The 13,272-nt window shown below is 40.2% G+C and overlaps 1 protein-coding gene across 1 annotated transcript in view; it reads right to left on the bottom strand.

Annotated features, from left to right (window-relative positions):
- MYOM1 (myomesin 1) overlaps nucleotides 1-13,110 on the bottom strand; it is a 166,279-nt gene extending 153,169 nt beyond the window's left edge. The window contains exons 1-3 of the mRNA XM_047087004.1: nucleotides 12,302-13,110; nucleotides 3,831-4,268; nucleotides 2,811-2,905 (exon numbers count right to left, since the gene is read on the bottom strand). The gene's annotated coding sequence lies outside the window, so the exon portion shown is untranslated. The remainder of the gene's footprint in view (nucleotides 1-2,810; nucleotides 2,906-3,830; nucleotides 4,269-12,301) is intronic.
- Nucleotides 13,111-13,272: the final 162 nt, after the last annotated feature.

The raw sequence follows: 13,272 nt of genomic DNA on the forward strand, positions 1-13,272 counted from the left end.
TAAATAATGGAGCTTGTATTTGAACCCATCTCCATCTGGCTCTCAAGAACTATCTTCCTTACTGGACAAGTGAACACTCAATGCTTGCGCTGCTCACAGTACATGCTGATGTTTTGAACCATGTGATTCCTGCTCTCTGACCCACAGTGATGGGTCATTTCAGACCTAAAGGTAACTGATGTATATCCTTACCAGCAACCTATGTATGGCCTGGTCCAAAAGGTGAGCCAAACCAATCACATTCCTCTCTTGAGAATTTGAATTTGGAAATGTTGAGCATCAGCGCACTTAATAGAAGGAGCAAAAGTAGAAAAGGTAGAATGAAGAGTTGCTTTGCGAATACTGGAGTCAGAGGAGCCATGACAAACTGAAATTATGAGGCACCAGAAACTAGGGTTAGCAGAGAAAGAAGGCTGGTAGAGAGAAAACTAAGTAGGTGTGCTCAAAGAAGCAGACCTAATCAGAGAACAATCATTTGGCGAATGAGAGAAAAACCGAAGAGTCAATACCTCAAAGCTCCCTCTGTTTTCAGTAACTTTCCAGTTTAGATGCCATTCATGTATATCCCTCAGCTACGTATCCTTTTTCGTGAGCTAACTGGACTGGGTCTCTGTTCCTTGCTATCGAACAAGTCAAAATAAAACACTCTTTTTTTTACATTTTTTTTAATGTTTATTCATTTTTTGAGAGACAGAGAGGAACAGAGCATGAGTAGGAAAGAGGCAGAGAGAGGGAGACACAGGATCTGAAGCAGGCCTCCAGGCTCTGAGCTGTCAGCACAGAGCCCGACACGGGGCTCAAACTCATGAACTGCAAGATCATGACCTGAGCCGAAGTTGGATGCTCAACCGACTGAGCCACCCAGGTACCCCAAAATGCTCTTTTCATTAAATTTAAAAAAACATTCTGGATGTTAAGCTTTCATCTGTCATTTTGATCATAAAATGTTTCTATTTCAATTCTTTCCTTGATTTCATTACATTTTGACTTTTGTAAAAGTAGAACCATCAATCTGATAATCATTAACACTTTCACAGGTCACAAACTTATATTTGCACAAACAATAGGGACAGAAAGCAGAGAGTGGTTGCCTGAAGGTGGGGGAGGAGAGAAGTGGGAGGAGTCAGGAAGGATGGATTTACAAATAGGCATGAAGAAACTTAGGGGGAGATAGATATGTTCAATATCTTGAGTGTGGTTAAGTTTTCACAAGTGTACACATGTGTCAAAACTTAGGATATTATACATTTAAATATGTGTGCTTTACTGTATGCCAATGATGCTTTAGTTAAACCATTTTTTAAAACATATATATTCTTCTTTCCAGTTAAGATACTTAAATAATTCTATTTCATTCAACTTATTATGCTTTATGCTTACTTGGAACTCACCTGCAATTTATTGTGGTTTATGCTATGTGAACTTAATCAAAGTTTATTTTTCTCAGTTTTAATATTCTCTTTTTCAACTACATTTCATAAATAGTTATTTCTTGCACCATTGTTTATTACACTTGGAAAGTCATGTGCTGAGCCTATAATTTTTTATCTATTCCTATTAATATCTTTCATTCCTTGGCTAATTTTTCTATTTTTAAACCTAATACTACCTGGTTTGGGGGTCTGGAATTTTGTTCCTTTGTGATATTTGTAATGTTTTAAAGTCAAGTAAAGGACTTTACATGAGGCAAGTGTGCTAATGTTAGTACACACACACACACACACACACACACACAGATGTTCTCATATAGTTACACAAAATAAATCTCATGTAGCTATTATACACATTATTTTAATAAACATCAGAAGCACCTTATATGAAAAGAGTTTTAATAGAATTACTATAAGAATTAATAGAGTAACAGAGTAACAGGGTGCCTGGGTGGCTCAGTCAGTTAAGGGTCAGGTTCTTGACCTCGGGTCAGGTAAAGATCTCACAGTTCATGGGATCCAGCCCCACATCAGCCTCTGTGCTGACAGCATGGAGCCTGCTTGGGATTCTGTCTCTCCCTCTCTCTCTGCCCCTCCCCCACTCACGTGCATGCACTCTCTCTCAAAATAAATAATAAATAAACTTAAAAAAAAAAAAAAGAATAGAGGAACACCAAGATTTTATTCATTGTCTCCCCTGTCTTGAGCAATAATTTTTTGGGGGCCTATATATCCAAATAAGATCTAACCTATCTGTGACTAATCCAGCCACCACAACTACCTGTGTACCAAGAAAATTTTCATTCTGGACCTAACAGGCCACACAGAAGTTTGATAACATACATCTGGTTGTATTTCAACACAGGACCACTTTCATCATTTAACCACTTCCTAAGTCTCCTTTATTTTTTTCTACTACCTTTGCCTCAAAGTTCTTGAATAAGGGTTACAGTTTTAACTTAGGTTTAACTGAGCACACATGACATGCCTGGCACAGTGCAAGGTCATGGGAATAAAAATGGAAGGAGGCACTCTCAGGAAATATGTGTACTTTCATATCGTGGCTCTTTCTTCTTCCTGAAGCAGGTAATGAATCATGTAGCACACAGTAAGACACTGAAGGACACGAATCTTGGAAAGGCCCCTTCAAATTTAACTTCAGGTTCTTTGGTCTTTCAGGGATTATTGGGTGGTGCTGCCAGACCAGTGATTTAATGCTTTATTGAATCGGTGCTCCATGGGGTAATACAAAAGGAGGTGTTCTGTGTTAAATGTTGACAAGTTATATGAAACAGAGACTGCCCATAGAAATTACTTTCATTTACCATTATTTTTCCAGGAGAAAGAAGAACTCAGAATCAAAAGTTATAATATACTTACAGGTGGCTGGCAAAACAGATATTGCCCCAAGGCACTGATTTCAGTGGAATTAAGCCTTGCTGGAAAGTCTGCAAGAAACCATAAAGTCTCTTTTCCTGGGAAGAACAAAAAAATAAGTCAACATTTTGGGCAAATATTCCCACTCCAAATTATTGATACAATCATTTTTATCAACAGCTAGCATGCTTCACCAATCAATACAGCATAGAGGTCATATGAAAGCTGAAAGCTCAGGCACTGAGGTCATATAGACCTGCATTAGATTCCTGCCCCTTCTCTTCCCCACAATATGAACTTGGGCAAGTTACTAATCTAAGCTTCAAGTTCCTCATTAGTAAAATGGAGGTGACAGTAACCATCTTGCAGGGCAATGACTGAAAGGTAATGTTAATAAGACACTCAGAGCTCCTGGCTTATAGGAAGTACTCAATAAATAATCATAACAATAATAATTCATTATTATTAATGAACACATTAAAAAACTTCTACTTAGGTGGCACCTGGGTGGCTCAGTTGGTAAAGCTCTGACTTTGGCTCAGGTCATGATCTCACAGTTCACGCATTCAAGCCCCACGTTGGGCTCTGTGCTGACAGATCAGAGCCTGGAGCCTGCTTCGGATTCTGTGTCTCCCTCTCACTCTGCCCCTTCCCTGCTCATGCTCTGTCTCTCTCTCTCTCTCTCTTAAAGATAAACAAACAAAAAAAAAAAACCTCCCACTTTGAAAATGTAAAACTAATACAGGATATGTTTACAAGCTAGTTGGAAAGCAAGTCAAACACACTTAAAAAAGCAAAGAACAATCCAAAGTGATTCAATATTTTTCAGTGTAATAAGATGTTAAATATGAGGTTCATGTTTCCCAGAATTCTGGCAGATAGCCCAAAGGCTGAGAGCATTAGTTCTCAGAACATCTATCCAGGCATGCTATATGATTATACAATTTCATAATTATGAAATCCATTTTGTGACCCCTAGTTAATGTTCCAATTCAGGAATTATAGGAGACAAGGAGATCAGACCTGAAAGATTCTAGAGAGACCAGCATACGGAATTCTTCAGAAAGAATTATCAGAGCTCTGTGCTTCAGTTCCACATACAGATGGCGTGAGGAGTAGGTGGTACTTCTCATAGCACTTTGAAGATATCGGTCACCCGCCTTCAGCATGTATTGTTGCTGGAGGAAAGCATGCTGTTGGACCCACTGTCAGTCTATTGCAGGCAATCTCTTTTCTCTCTGTAAGTTTGTACTATTTTCCTTTTTACTCTTGATGTTCTGAAGTTTCACTGGGACATGACTTGGTACAGATTTATTTTTATTTTTCTTGTTTCATATTTGGGTGCATCTTCAACCGGAATAAAGATTATAAAGATTTTTGACTCTCAATCCTGGAAAACTCTCAGTCGTCTGTTTCAATATCATTTTCCAACATTCTCATTTTTATCTTGTTCTGGATTTCCTATTAAACATACAATGGACTAGTTCAATATATCCTCCATGGCTTTTGACCGCTCTTTTATATTTTTACTTTTTGTCTCTCTGTGTTACATTTTGGTGAAGGCCTCAGTACTGTCTTCTAATCCACTACTTCAAATGTCTAAAATGTCATTTCTTACCATCACCATACCCACCATCCAAACTATTTCTCTCCCATGTTCCTTATTTCAGTGATAGGCATTACCATCTATCAGAAATTCCGATTCCTTCTTCTCTCAGGCTTACCTTCTACTAATCCTCTATACTATTATCAGAGTGATTTTAAAAGAATACAAGTCTGATCATATTAATCCCATACATAAGACAGATCAGTGGTATCCCATTGACCTTCAGAAACATGGCTTTGAGGTCATTCAGGGCATGGTCTCTGGCCACCTCTTAGGCCTCATATTTTTGCCATTTTCCCATCATACCCTACCTTCCAGTTCTTCATTCATTCAATATGTATTTTTATTTATTGAGTGCCTTTAATGTGTTAATTACTGTTCTGGGCCTTCAGGATACTTCAGTAAACAAAACAGTCCCCCAAACCCTGTCTTCATGGAACTTAGTAAAAAAAAAAAAAAAAAACTGGGACCTCATCAAAATAAAAAGCCTCTGCACAACGAAGGAAACAATCAGCAAAACTAAAAGGCAACCGACAGAATGGGAGAAGATATTTGCAAACAACATATCAGATAAAGGGTTACTATCCAAAATCTATAAAGAACTTATCAAACTCAACACCCAAAAACCAAATACTCCAGTGAAGAAATGGGCAAAAGACATGAAAAGACACTTCTCCATGGAAGACATCCAGATGGCCAGCCGACACATGAAAAAATGCTCAACATCACTCATCATCAGGGAAATACAAATCAAAACCACAATGAGATAGCACCTTACACCTGTCAGAATGGCTAACATTAACAACGCAGGCAACAACAGATGTCGGCAAGGATGCGTAGAAAGAGGATCTCTTTTGCATTGTTGGTGGCAATACAAGCTGGTGCAGCCACTTTGGAAAACAGTATGGACGTTCCTCAAAAAACTAAAAATAGAACTACCCTATGGCCCAGCAATTGCACTACTAGGCATTTATCCAAGGGATACAGGTGTGCTGTTTCGAAGGGACACATGCACCCCCATGTTTATAGCAGCACTATCAACAATAGCCAAAGTATGGAAAGAGCCCAAATGTCCATCAATGGATGAATGGATAAAGAAGATGTGGTATATATATAGAATGGAGTATTACCCAGCAATCAAAAAGAATGAAATCTTGCCATTTGCAACTATATGGATGGAACTGGAGGGTATTATGCTAAGTGAAATTAGTCAGTCAGAGAAAGACAAAAATCATATGACTTCACTCATATGAGGACTTTAATAGACAAAACAGATGAACATAAGGGAAGGGAAACAAAAATAATATAAAAACAGGGAGGGGGACACAACAGAAGAGACTCATAAATATGGAGAACAAACTGAGGGTTGCTGGAGGGGTTCTGGGAGGGGGGACGGGCTAAATGGGTAAGGGGCACTAAGGAATCTACTCCTGAAATCATTGTTTCACTATATGCTAACTAATTTGGATGTAAATTTTAAAAAATTAAAAATAAAATTAAAAAAAATAAGCAGTAAACAAAGTAAGTAAAGTATATAGTTATGTCAGAGGTAATAAATGCAGTAGAAAAAATAAAGCAAGAGAGAGAATGCTGGACGTGGAAGAATGAATGATGGAATCTTAAATAGAATGACCAGAGAAGGCATTATTGAGATGGTGACATTTAAGTGAAGACTTGAGAGAGTTGAGGGAGAAAGCAATAAAAACATTAGAAGAAAGATCGCTGAAAAGGAACAGCAAATACAAAGGTGTCAAAGCGGAAAAATGCCTTCTTCAAGAAACAGCAAAATCAATATGGTTAAGCAACTGGCAAAAGCAGGCAATAAGAGATAAAGTCAGTGAAGTTCACCAAGTCTGGTTTTTTGGGGGGCTTATTATAGGCCACTCTAAGGCATGTGGCTTTTACTCTGAGGTGAGACACCATTGGAGGGTGTTGAGTAGAACAATGACATGATCTAATTTATGTTTTAGAAGGATCACTCTGTGACTATGGAGAGCAGAATTCCGGGGAACATGGAAGTAAGAAGACCAGTTAGAAGACTACTGCAAAAATCCAGGTTTGATACTTTTGTACTAGGATGGTAGCTGTAGAGGTGATGGGACATAGTCAAATTGGTATGTTTTGAAGGACTTAACCAATAGGTGGCTAACTGCTGTTCTAGACCCTGGAGATGGTTTAACCATAAGGTTGGATGAGGGTCAGAAAAGAAAAAGGTGGCAAAGATGAGCCAACGGTTTTGACTTGAGCAATTTACCCTAGACGGAGATGGCAGGAAGAGCAGGGTCTGTAGATAAGATCAGAAGATCAGTTTTCAAAAGGAAGAAGATAACATATGGGGACAGATGCCAGCCAGTAGGTAGTTGTGGTGGTGAGAGCTTGTGGAAGTCTATTTTGCCCAGTGACTTAAAAGGTCATCAACTGAGAGCAAGGATGGGAGAAAAGGTGCTGGAGATGCGAGGAGACAAATTTTAAACTGATATCTAAGAGAGCAGAAGCATCAAGATAACATCAAGGGCTCACTTGAGGTCTTTGGTCATATGTAAGCTACGACCATTCAGGAGTGCCTGGGTGGCTCAGTCGGTTGAGCGTCTAACTCTTGGTTTTGGCTCAGGTCATGATCCCAGGGTTGTGGGATTCAGCCCCTTGTGAGGCTGAGCACTGAGTGTGGAGCTTGCTTAAGATTCTATCTCTGCCCCTCTCCCCAACTTGCTCTCTCTCTCACTCTCAAATAAACAAAATGAAAAAAAATTTAAACTGTGACCATTCAGCTTGTTTCCTCCAGTTGAACAAAGCATTAGCATATTAGTTAGTTTGGGGTAGGATAACTGCTCTACAAACCCCAAATTTTAGTGCCTTAACACAACTGAAGTTGATTTCTAAGAAATTTACATGGACTATCTCACCTGATGCACACAATGGATGACTAAAGTAGATGCTATCATTATGCCCTTGTCTAGATAAGAAAACCAAAGAATTGTTTGAAGTAAGCCTAAGCCATAATTTTTGTTTTAGGTATTCGTTTTATTTGGGAGTGTTTTAAAAAAACTGCCTCACAAGATTAATTCAGCAAATGTGATTTGGTCACTACACTCATTCATTAACAAGTTATTATTAATATCAACTATGTCAGGCTAAAAACAGTTTATGATCTTAGAAATATTTGCTTTTTCATCAGTGGAGGAGCAATTCTTTAATTAATTGCCGGGAACAGGTAAATTATTTTCTAGGTAATTCTTATTTCATCTTTTGGTTTGCCTTATTCATATTCTCTCTTCTCTCTTCTTGAATCTTTAGTGTTTTTTCTAAGCATTTATCTTTTTTTTCAAATGTATTTTTTTGTTGTTATTTATTTTTGAGAGAGAGTGCAAGTGGGGAAGGGGCAGAGAGACAGGGAGAGAGAGGATTCGAAGTAGGCTCCACATTGACAGCAGAGAGCCTGATGCAGGGCTTGAACCCACAAACTGAGAGATCACAACCTGAGCTGAAGTCTGATGCTTAACCAACTGAGCCACCCAGGCACCCCTCAAAAGTATTAGTGTGAAAGTAATAACTTCCCCCAAATATTCTTAATTCAATTCCACATTATTTTTTATCTTGTATACCAATCCTGAATTTAAAAATAATTGTAATTTTTTTTTTTTTTTTTAAATTTTTTTTTCAACGTTTTATTTATTTTTGGGACAGAGAGAGACAGAGCATGAACGGGGGAGGGGCAGAGAGAGAGGGAGACACAGAATCGGAAACAGGCTCCAGGCTCTGAGCCATCAGCCCAGAGCCCGACGCGGGGCTCGAACTCACGGACCGCGAGATCGTGACCTGGCTGAAGTCGGACACTTAACCGACTGCGCCACCCAGGCGCCCCAAAAATAATTGTAATTTTTAAAGCAATTCTTTATGTAGAACTTTCTATACCCTTTTAATACATTTATTTGTAGTTTTGCAGCTTTAAAACTAATTTCCAAACAGATTAATTTAACCGCCTTAATTTTATTTAAAAGAAAGGAGCTCCTCCTACTGTTTTCCTGGATTAATGCTAATTTTTTACATCCTAGTTTACATAGAAAGAATTACAATTCCATTTATGTAGGCACAACCAGAATGTAAGCCACGTCTCTCACCATTCGAAAGTTTCTTATATGCAATACAAATTGTAAGTGATCACTAGGAAATTATTGACTTTGGCAGTAAATACCAAAGGTTAATTCAGCCACACTTTCTGTTGTTTGGGTAAGGAGTTTCCCTTCTTGAACCAAAGAAGAGAGCACAGAATTGTAAAACAAAATGTGGGATTTGGGTCAGGCCATTTACCAGCTATGTGCATTTGAACAAATAACCAGTTACCAAATATTTACTGGCACCCATGGAAAATTAGGCACTATCTTAGGAGTTAGGGATATATGAGTAAGGAACACTGGTGCCTGTCCTCCCTTCTCTCCTACCCCTAGGCAAGCAGAGACATGAGTTATAATCCTGGTTCTTTTACTACGTTTTGGGTAACACGGGCAAGTTTTCAAAATATTTGAGCCTTATTTCCTAATCTGTGAAGTGGACGTAATAATCCCTACCTCACAGGGTTGTTGTAAGAACTAAATGATAAAAATGCTTAGGTAAAATACCTAGCACATAATAGGTACATATTAACAGGAGTTCCTTTCTTTCTAGATTTTTCTGGTCTCACACAAAAGCCTCACCTTGAGGCAACAGTGTCCTTTTAATAATTATAGTAACCCGTAAGAATCAAATATTATATACTCTGAGCTCTTGAAACATTAATGGAAGGTTTTCTCAACCTTGGCACTACTGACGTTCTGGGCCGAATAATGCTCTGTTGTAGGGGGCTAGCCTGTGCACTGTGGAATGTTTAGCAGTAGTCCTGGCCTCTATGCATGAGATGCCAGTAGCAGCTCCCTGGCAGTGAAAATCAAAAATGCCTTCAGGTATTCAAATATTCCCTTGGGGAAAAAAGTCACCTGTGGTTGAGAACCTCTGCATTAGTGAATCATAAACTCGCACGTAGTAGGTCTTGAAGAGCATTTTTAAAAGTTAAATGGCATAAAACAGACACATGAAAAGATGCTCAATATCACTCATCATCAGGGAAACACAAATCAAAACCAAAATGAGATACCACCTCACACTGGTCAGAAGGGCTAAAGTTAACAACTCAGGAAACAATAGATGTTGGCGAGGACATGGAGAAAGAGGAGCCCTTTTGCACTGTTGGTGGGAATGAAAAGTGGTGCAGCCACTGTGGAAAACAGTACGGAGGTTTCTCAAAAAATTAAAAATAGAACTACCTTACAACCCAGCAACTGCACTACTAGGAATTTATCCAGAGGATACCAAAAATGCTGATCCGAAGGGGCACATGCACCCCAATGTTTATAGCTGTGCTATCGACAATAGCCAAATTATGGAAAGACCCCAAATATCCATCAACTGACAAATGGATTAAGAAGATGTGGCATATAGGGGCACCTGGGTGGCTCTGTCGTTTAAGAAGATGTGGCATGCAGGGGCACCTGGGTGGCTCAGTCGGTTAAGCGTCCAACTTCAGCTCAGGTCATGATCTCACAGTTTGTGGGTTCGAGCCCTGCATTGGGCTCTGTGCTAATAGCTCAGAGCCTGAAGCCTGCTTCAGATTCTGTGTCTCCCTCTCTCTCTGCCCCTCCCATGCTCAGGCTCTGTCTCTCAATAATAAATAAAAGTAAAAAAAAAAAAAGTTTAAAAAAAAGATGTGGCATGCATATATATATATATATATATATATGCGCATACACACACACATACACCCACATACATACAATGGAATACTATTCAGCGATGAAAAACAATGAAATCCTGCCACCTGCAACAAAGTGGATAGAACTAGAGGGTATTATACTCAGCAAAATAAGTCAATCAGAGAAAGACAAATATATGATTTCACTCATGTGGAATCTGAAGAAACTCAACAGATGAACATAAGGGAAGGGAGGGAAAAATACAATAAAACAGAGGGGGAGGCAAATCATAAGAGACAATTAAATACAGAGAACAAACTGAGGGTTGCTGGAGAGAGGTGAGGTGGGAAGGTGGGTTAAATGGGTAATGGGCATTAAGGAGTGCACTTTTCTGGATGAGCACTGGGTGTCACATGTAAGAGATGAATCACTGGGTTCTGCATTGTAAGTTAACTAACTTGAAAATAAATTAATAAAAAAAAGTAAAGCTGTACAATAAAGAAGTCAGAATGGGAAAAAAGTTAAATGGCCCAATTTTGAAATAGAAATCTTAGAAAACATTGTACATACTCAAGTATTATGTAGTGATATAAATTTCATACAGCAAGTTTTAATCAAAAGTTTGAAAGCCACTGTTCTATACTTAATAAGACCTTTCACATAAACTATCTCATTTAATCAGGAAACTCTATCAAGTAGGCAGGAAGATGTTATCCCCATTTTACAAATCAGAAAATTGAGGCTGAGGTCAGCTGAGTGATTTGCCCTCAGTGTTACTCAGTAGGCTGAAGAGCGGATATGATGCAGAACCCAAGTCTCTAAAGTTAAGGTAAAAAGGAGATTGTTACCTGAGGGCAAAAATCTCTTATGGGGTCAGAAGAATAGAGACATTATAGAGTCAGAGGTCTTTGGCAGTGGGTCCAATCATTAAAACAAGTATCAATATATTAGATGCATGTGAAAATGTGAAAAACATTTTATCAAGGTTTTTATTTTTCCACAGTGGCTTGCTAACCTTTGTGTACCCAGAGTTACTTGTGGAATGAATAAAGGAATGAATGAACACTGACCACACAATTCCTATTCCTCTTCAATCACCCAGTTTCTCTGATAACCTTTAGACAATTAAGCATGCTCCTCCATTTGCCTGGAACCTCTCCTCTCTTTTCCCACTGACCTGTTTTTTTTTAACTTTTAACTTTTATTTTTAATTCCTTTTTTTTAAAAAAATAAGCTCTATGCCCAATGTGGGGGCTTGACCTCACCACCCCAGATCGAGAGTCGCATGCTCTACAGACTTAGCCAGCCAGGTGCCCTTCCCCATTGACTTTTAGAATCAGCTCTTCAAAAGTCCTCTAGGGGCCACCTTCCACAAGTCCCCACACAGGTTTATTTCTTCCCATGTTCCTTCTATGGGCCTTATGCAATTGTACTGTAACGATCTGTTTTACAAACTGTTCCCTGACACTCCCTGTGCCTTTGCAATCCTTTCTACTCCCTCTCCGCCAATCCCCCCAGAGATAGCAGCTTTATTCTATTTCAAACAGCATAAACCACAACACCCACCACAACACTTGGAAATACAGGGGCTGTGTAATACCTGTTGACTGATTGAGAGGAAAGAAACAAGGCAAACAAGGCAATTATCTGACACTTAGAAAAGCAAAAGAATGCTGCTGCTTCCTTCCGAGCTGAGAAGACTAAACTATTTCATTGTGGGTTAAAGTTTTCTTTCTGAAGACAAGGACAGTACTTGGAAGCCTCCAGGTCTCCGTGGTGGCAGGTCACCACTCAGTGGAGGTGCGAGTGCACTGCAGGGTGCTCACACTGCTGCCCAAGTCAGACCCCAAAACCAAACTGCGGTACCCGTACCTCTAAGCCGTCTGGACTTGGCCTGCCACAGCCTAGGTCTTAGGCCCTAAGCTGTCTAGCTCTGCATCCCCAAGTGTTAAGAGTTCCTTAGGACCCCAGTTATACAGATGGCTTCACAGGACTTGCTCTAAAGCGATTCTGAATCATTAAGTTGGAGATAAGGCACCCAGTATTTTGAATTTTTACCAGCACCTCTGTGATTCTTAATATCAAGGCCATTTAGGAAACTAATCATCTTTGTGTCACTCCCACTATAGAATTAGGGCAGTTATTTATTTTTCAGTGATTTTTACCTCAATGTTAACCTTGGAATATGCTATTGGTTAGTAGATAAAATGCTCCCGAGGTCCTCGAAGTTGCAGTGTGTTAATATTCAGAATACATAATAATGCAACTTTTAGCTTCCTTTTAGCAGGGTGATTCAAGTGAGAGGCCAAAACCACAGCCACCCCCAACGTCAGAACTGTTCTGGCCACGTGAGCCAAACTAGGCACTGAACCTCAGGGCTGGGATGACGATCCTGAGTAATATCGGTCCAACTCACTCCTTTTGTAGTTGAGCTCAAGAGAGCTGAGGTGACCATGAGCACCACAGTCTTCTCTTCCTCACCAGACTCTGGATGGAAAAGGACAGAGGACAGAACTGGGGCGGGCTTTCCTTTAACGAGATGCATTGTTAGAAGCTGTCCAAGAAAAGGAGAGCTGAGAAAACATAGGCCGCACTTTTTAATCCCTATTTTCACCAAGCCGCAAGTCCGCTTCACAGTGAGAGATTGGGGCAAAATTTAGTTAGCTCTTGCTGGTCGCCTGTCTTCCCTCCTAGTCAGGTCCCGACTTCCCTTGTTAACCGGGGCTCTGGTGGGAAAAACAGCAAACGGTTTTGAAGAGGGAGGAAGTCTTCATCATCCGTGACCTCATGACATCCGCCTGGGCCAAAAAAAAGTAGTGGCCGCTTGGCTGAGGGCCGTAGGGACTTAGGAAAGTTTGCTCCAATGTATAAGGGGTGGGACCCTTCGAAACATAACAGTACACAGAGATACAACCTCCTACCCGTAGACCTCACAGGCAGAGACCCACGCCCTGAGTGAGTCCCGCGCGCAGGCGCACGACCGTCCGGCGGCCGGGGTCTGGCCCTCTGGGAAGCGCGGGCGCGGGTCACGTGGGCCGCGCAGCCCTCTGCGCTATTTCCCTACAAGGACTTGGGCTTGCCAGGCCCCGCCCCTGGACGTGCCCTGGAATGTGCAGGGAGGCAAACCCACAGTGCA

Source organism: Lynx rufus, unplaced genomic scaffold (genome assembly GCF_022079265.1).
Source record: "Lynx rufus isolate CCGP_SWC_20201006 ecotype Redwood Valley unplaced genomic scaffold, mLynRuf1.p SCAF_22, whole genome shotgun sequence".
Lineage (NCBI taxonomy): Eukaryota > Metazoa > Chordata > Mammalia > Carnivora > Felidae > Lynx > Lynx rufus.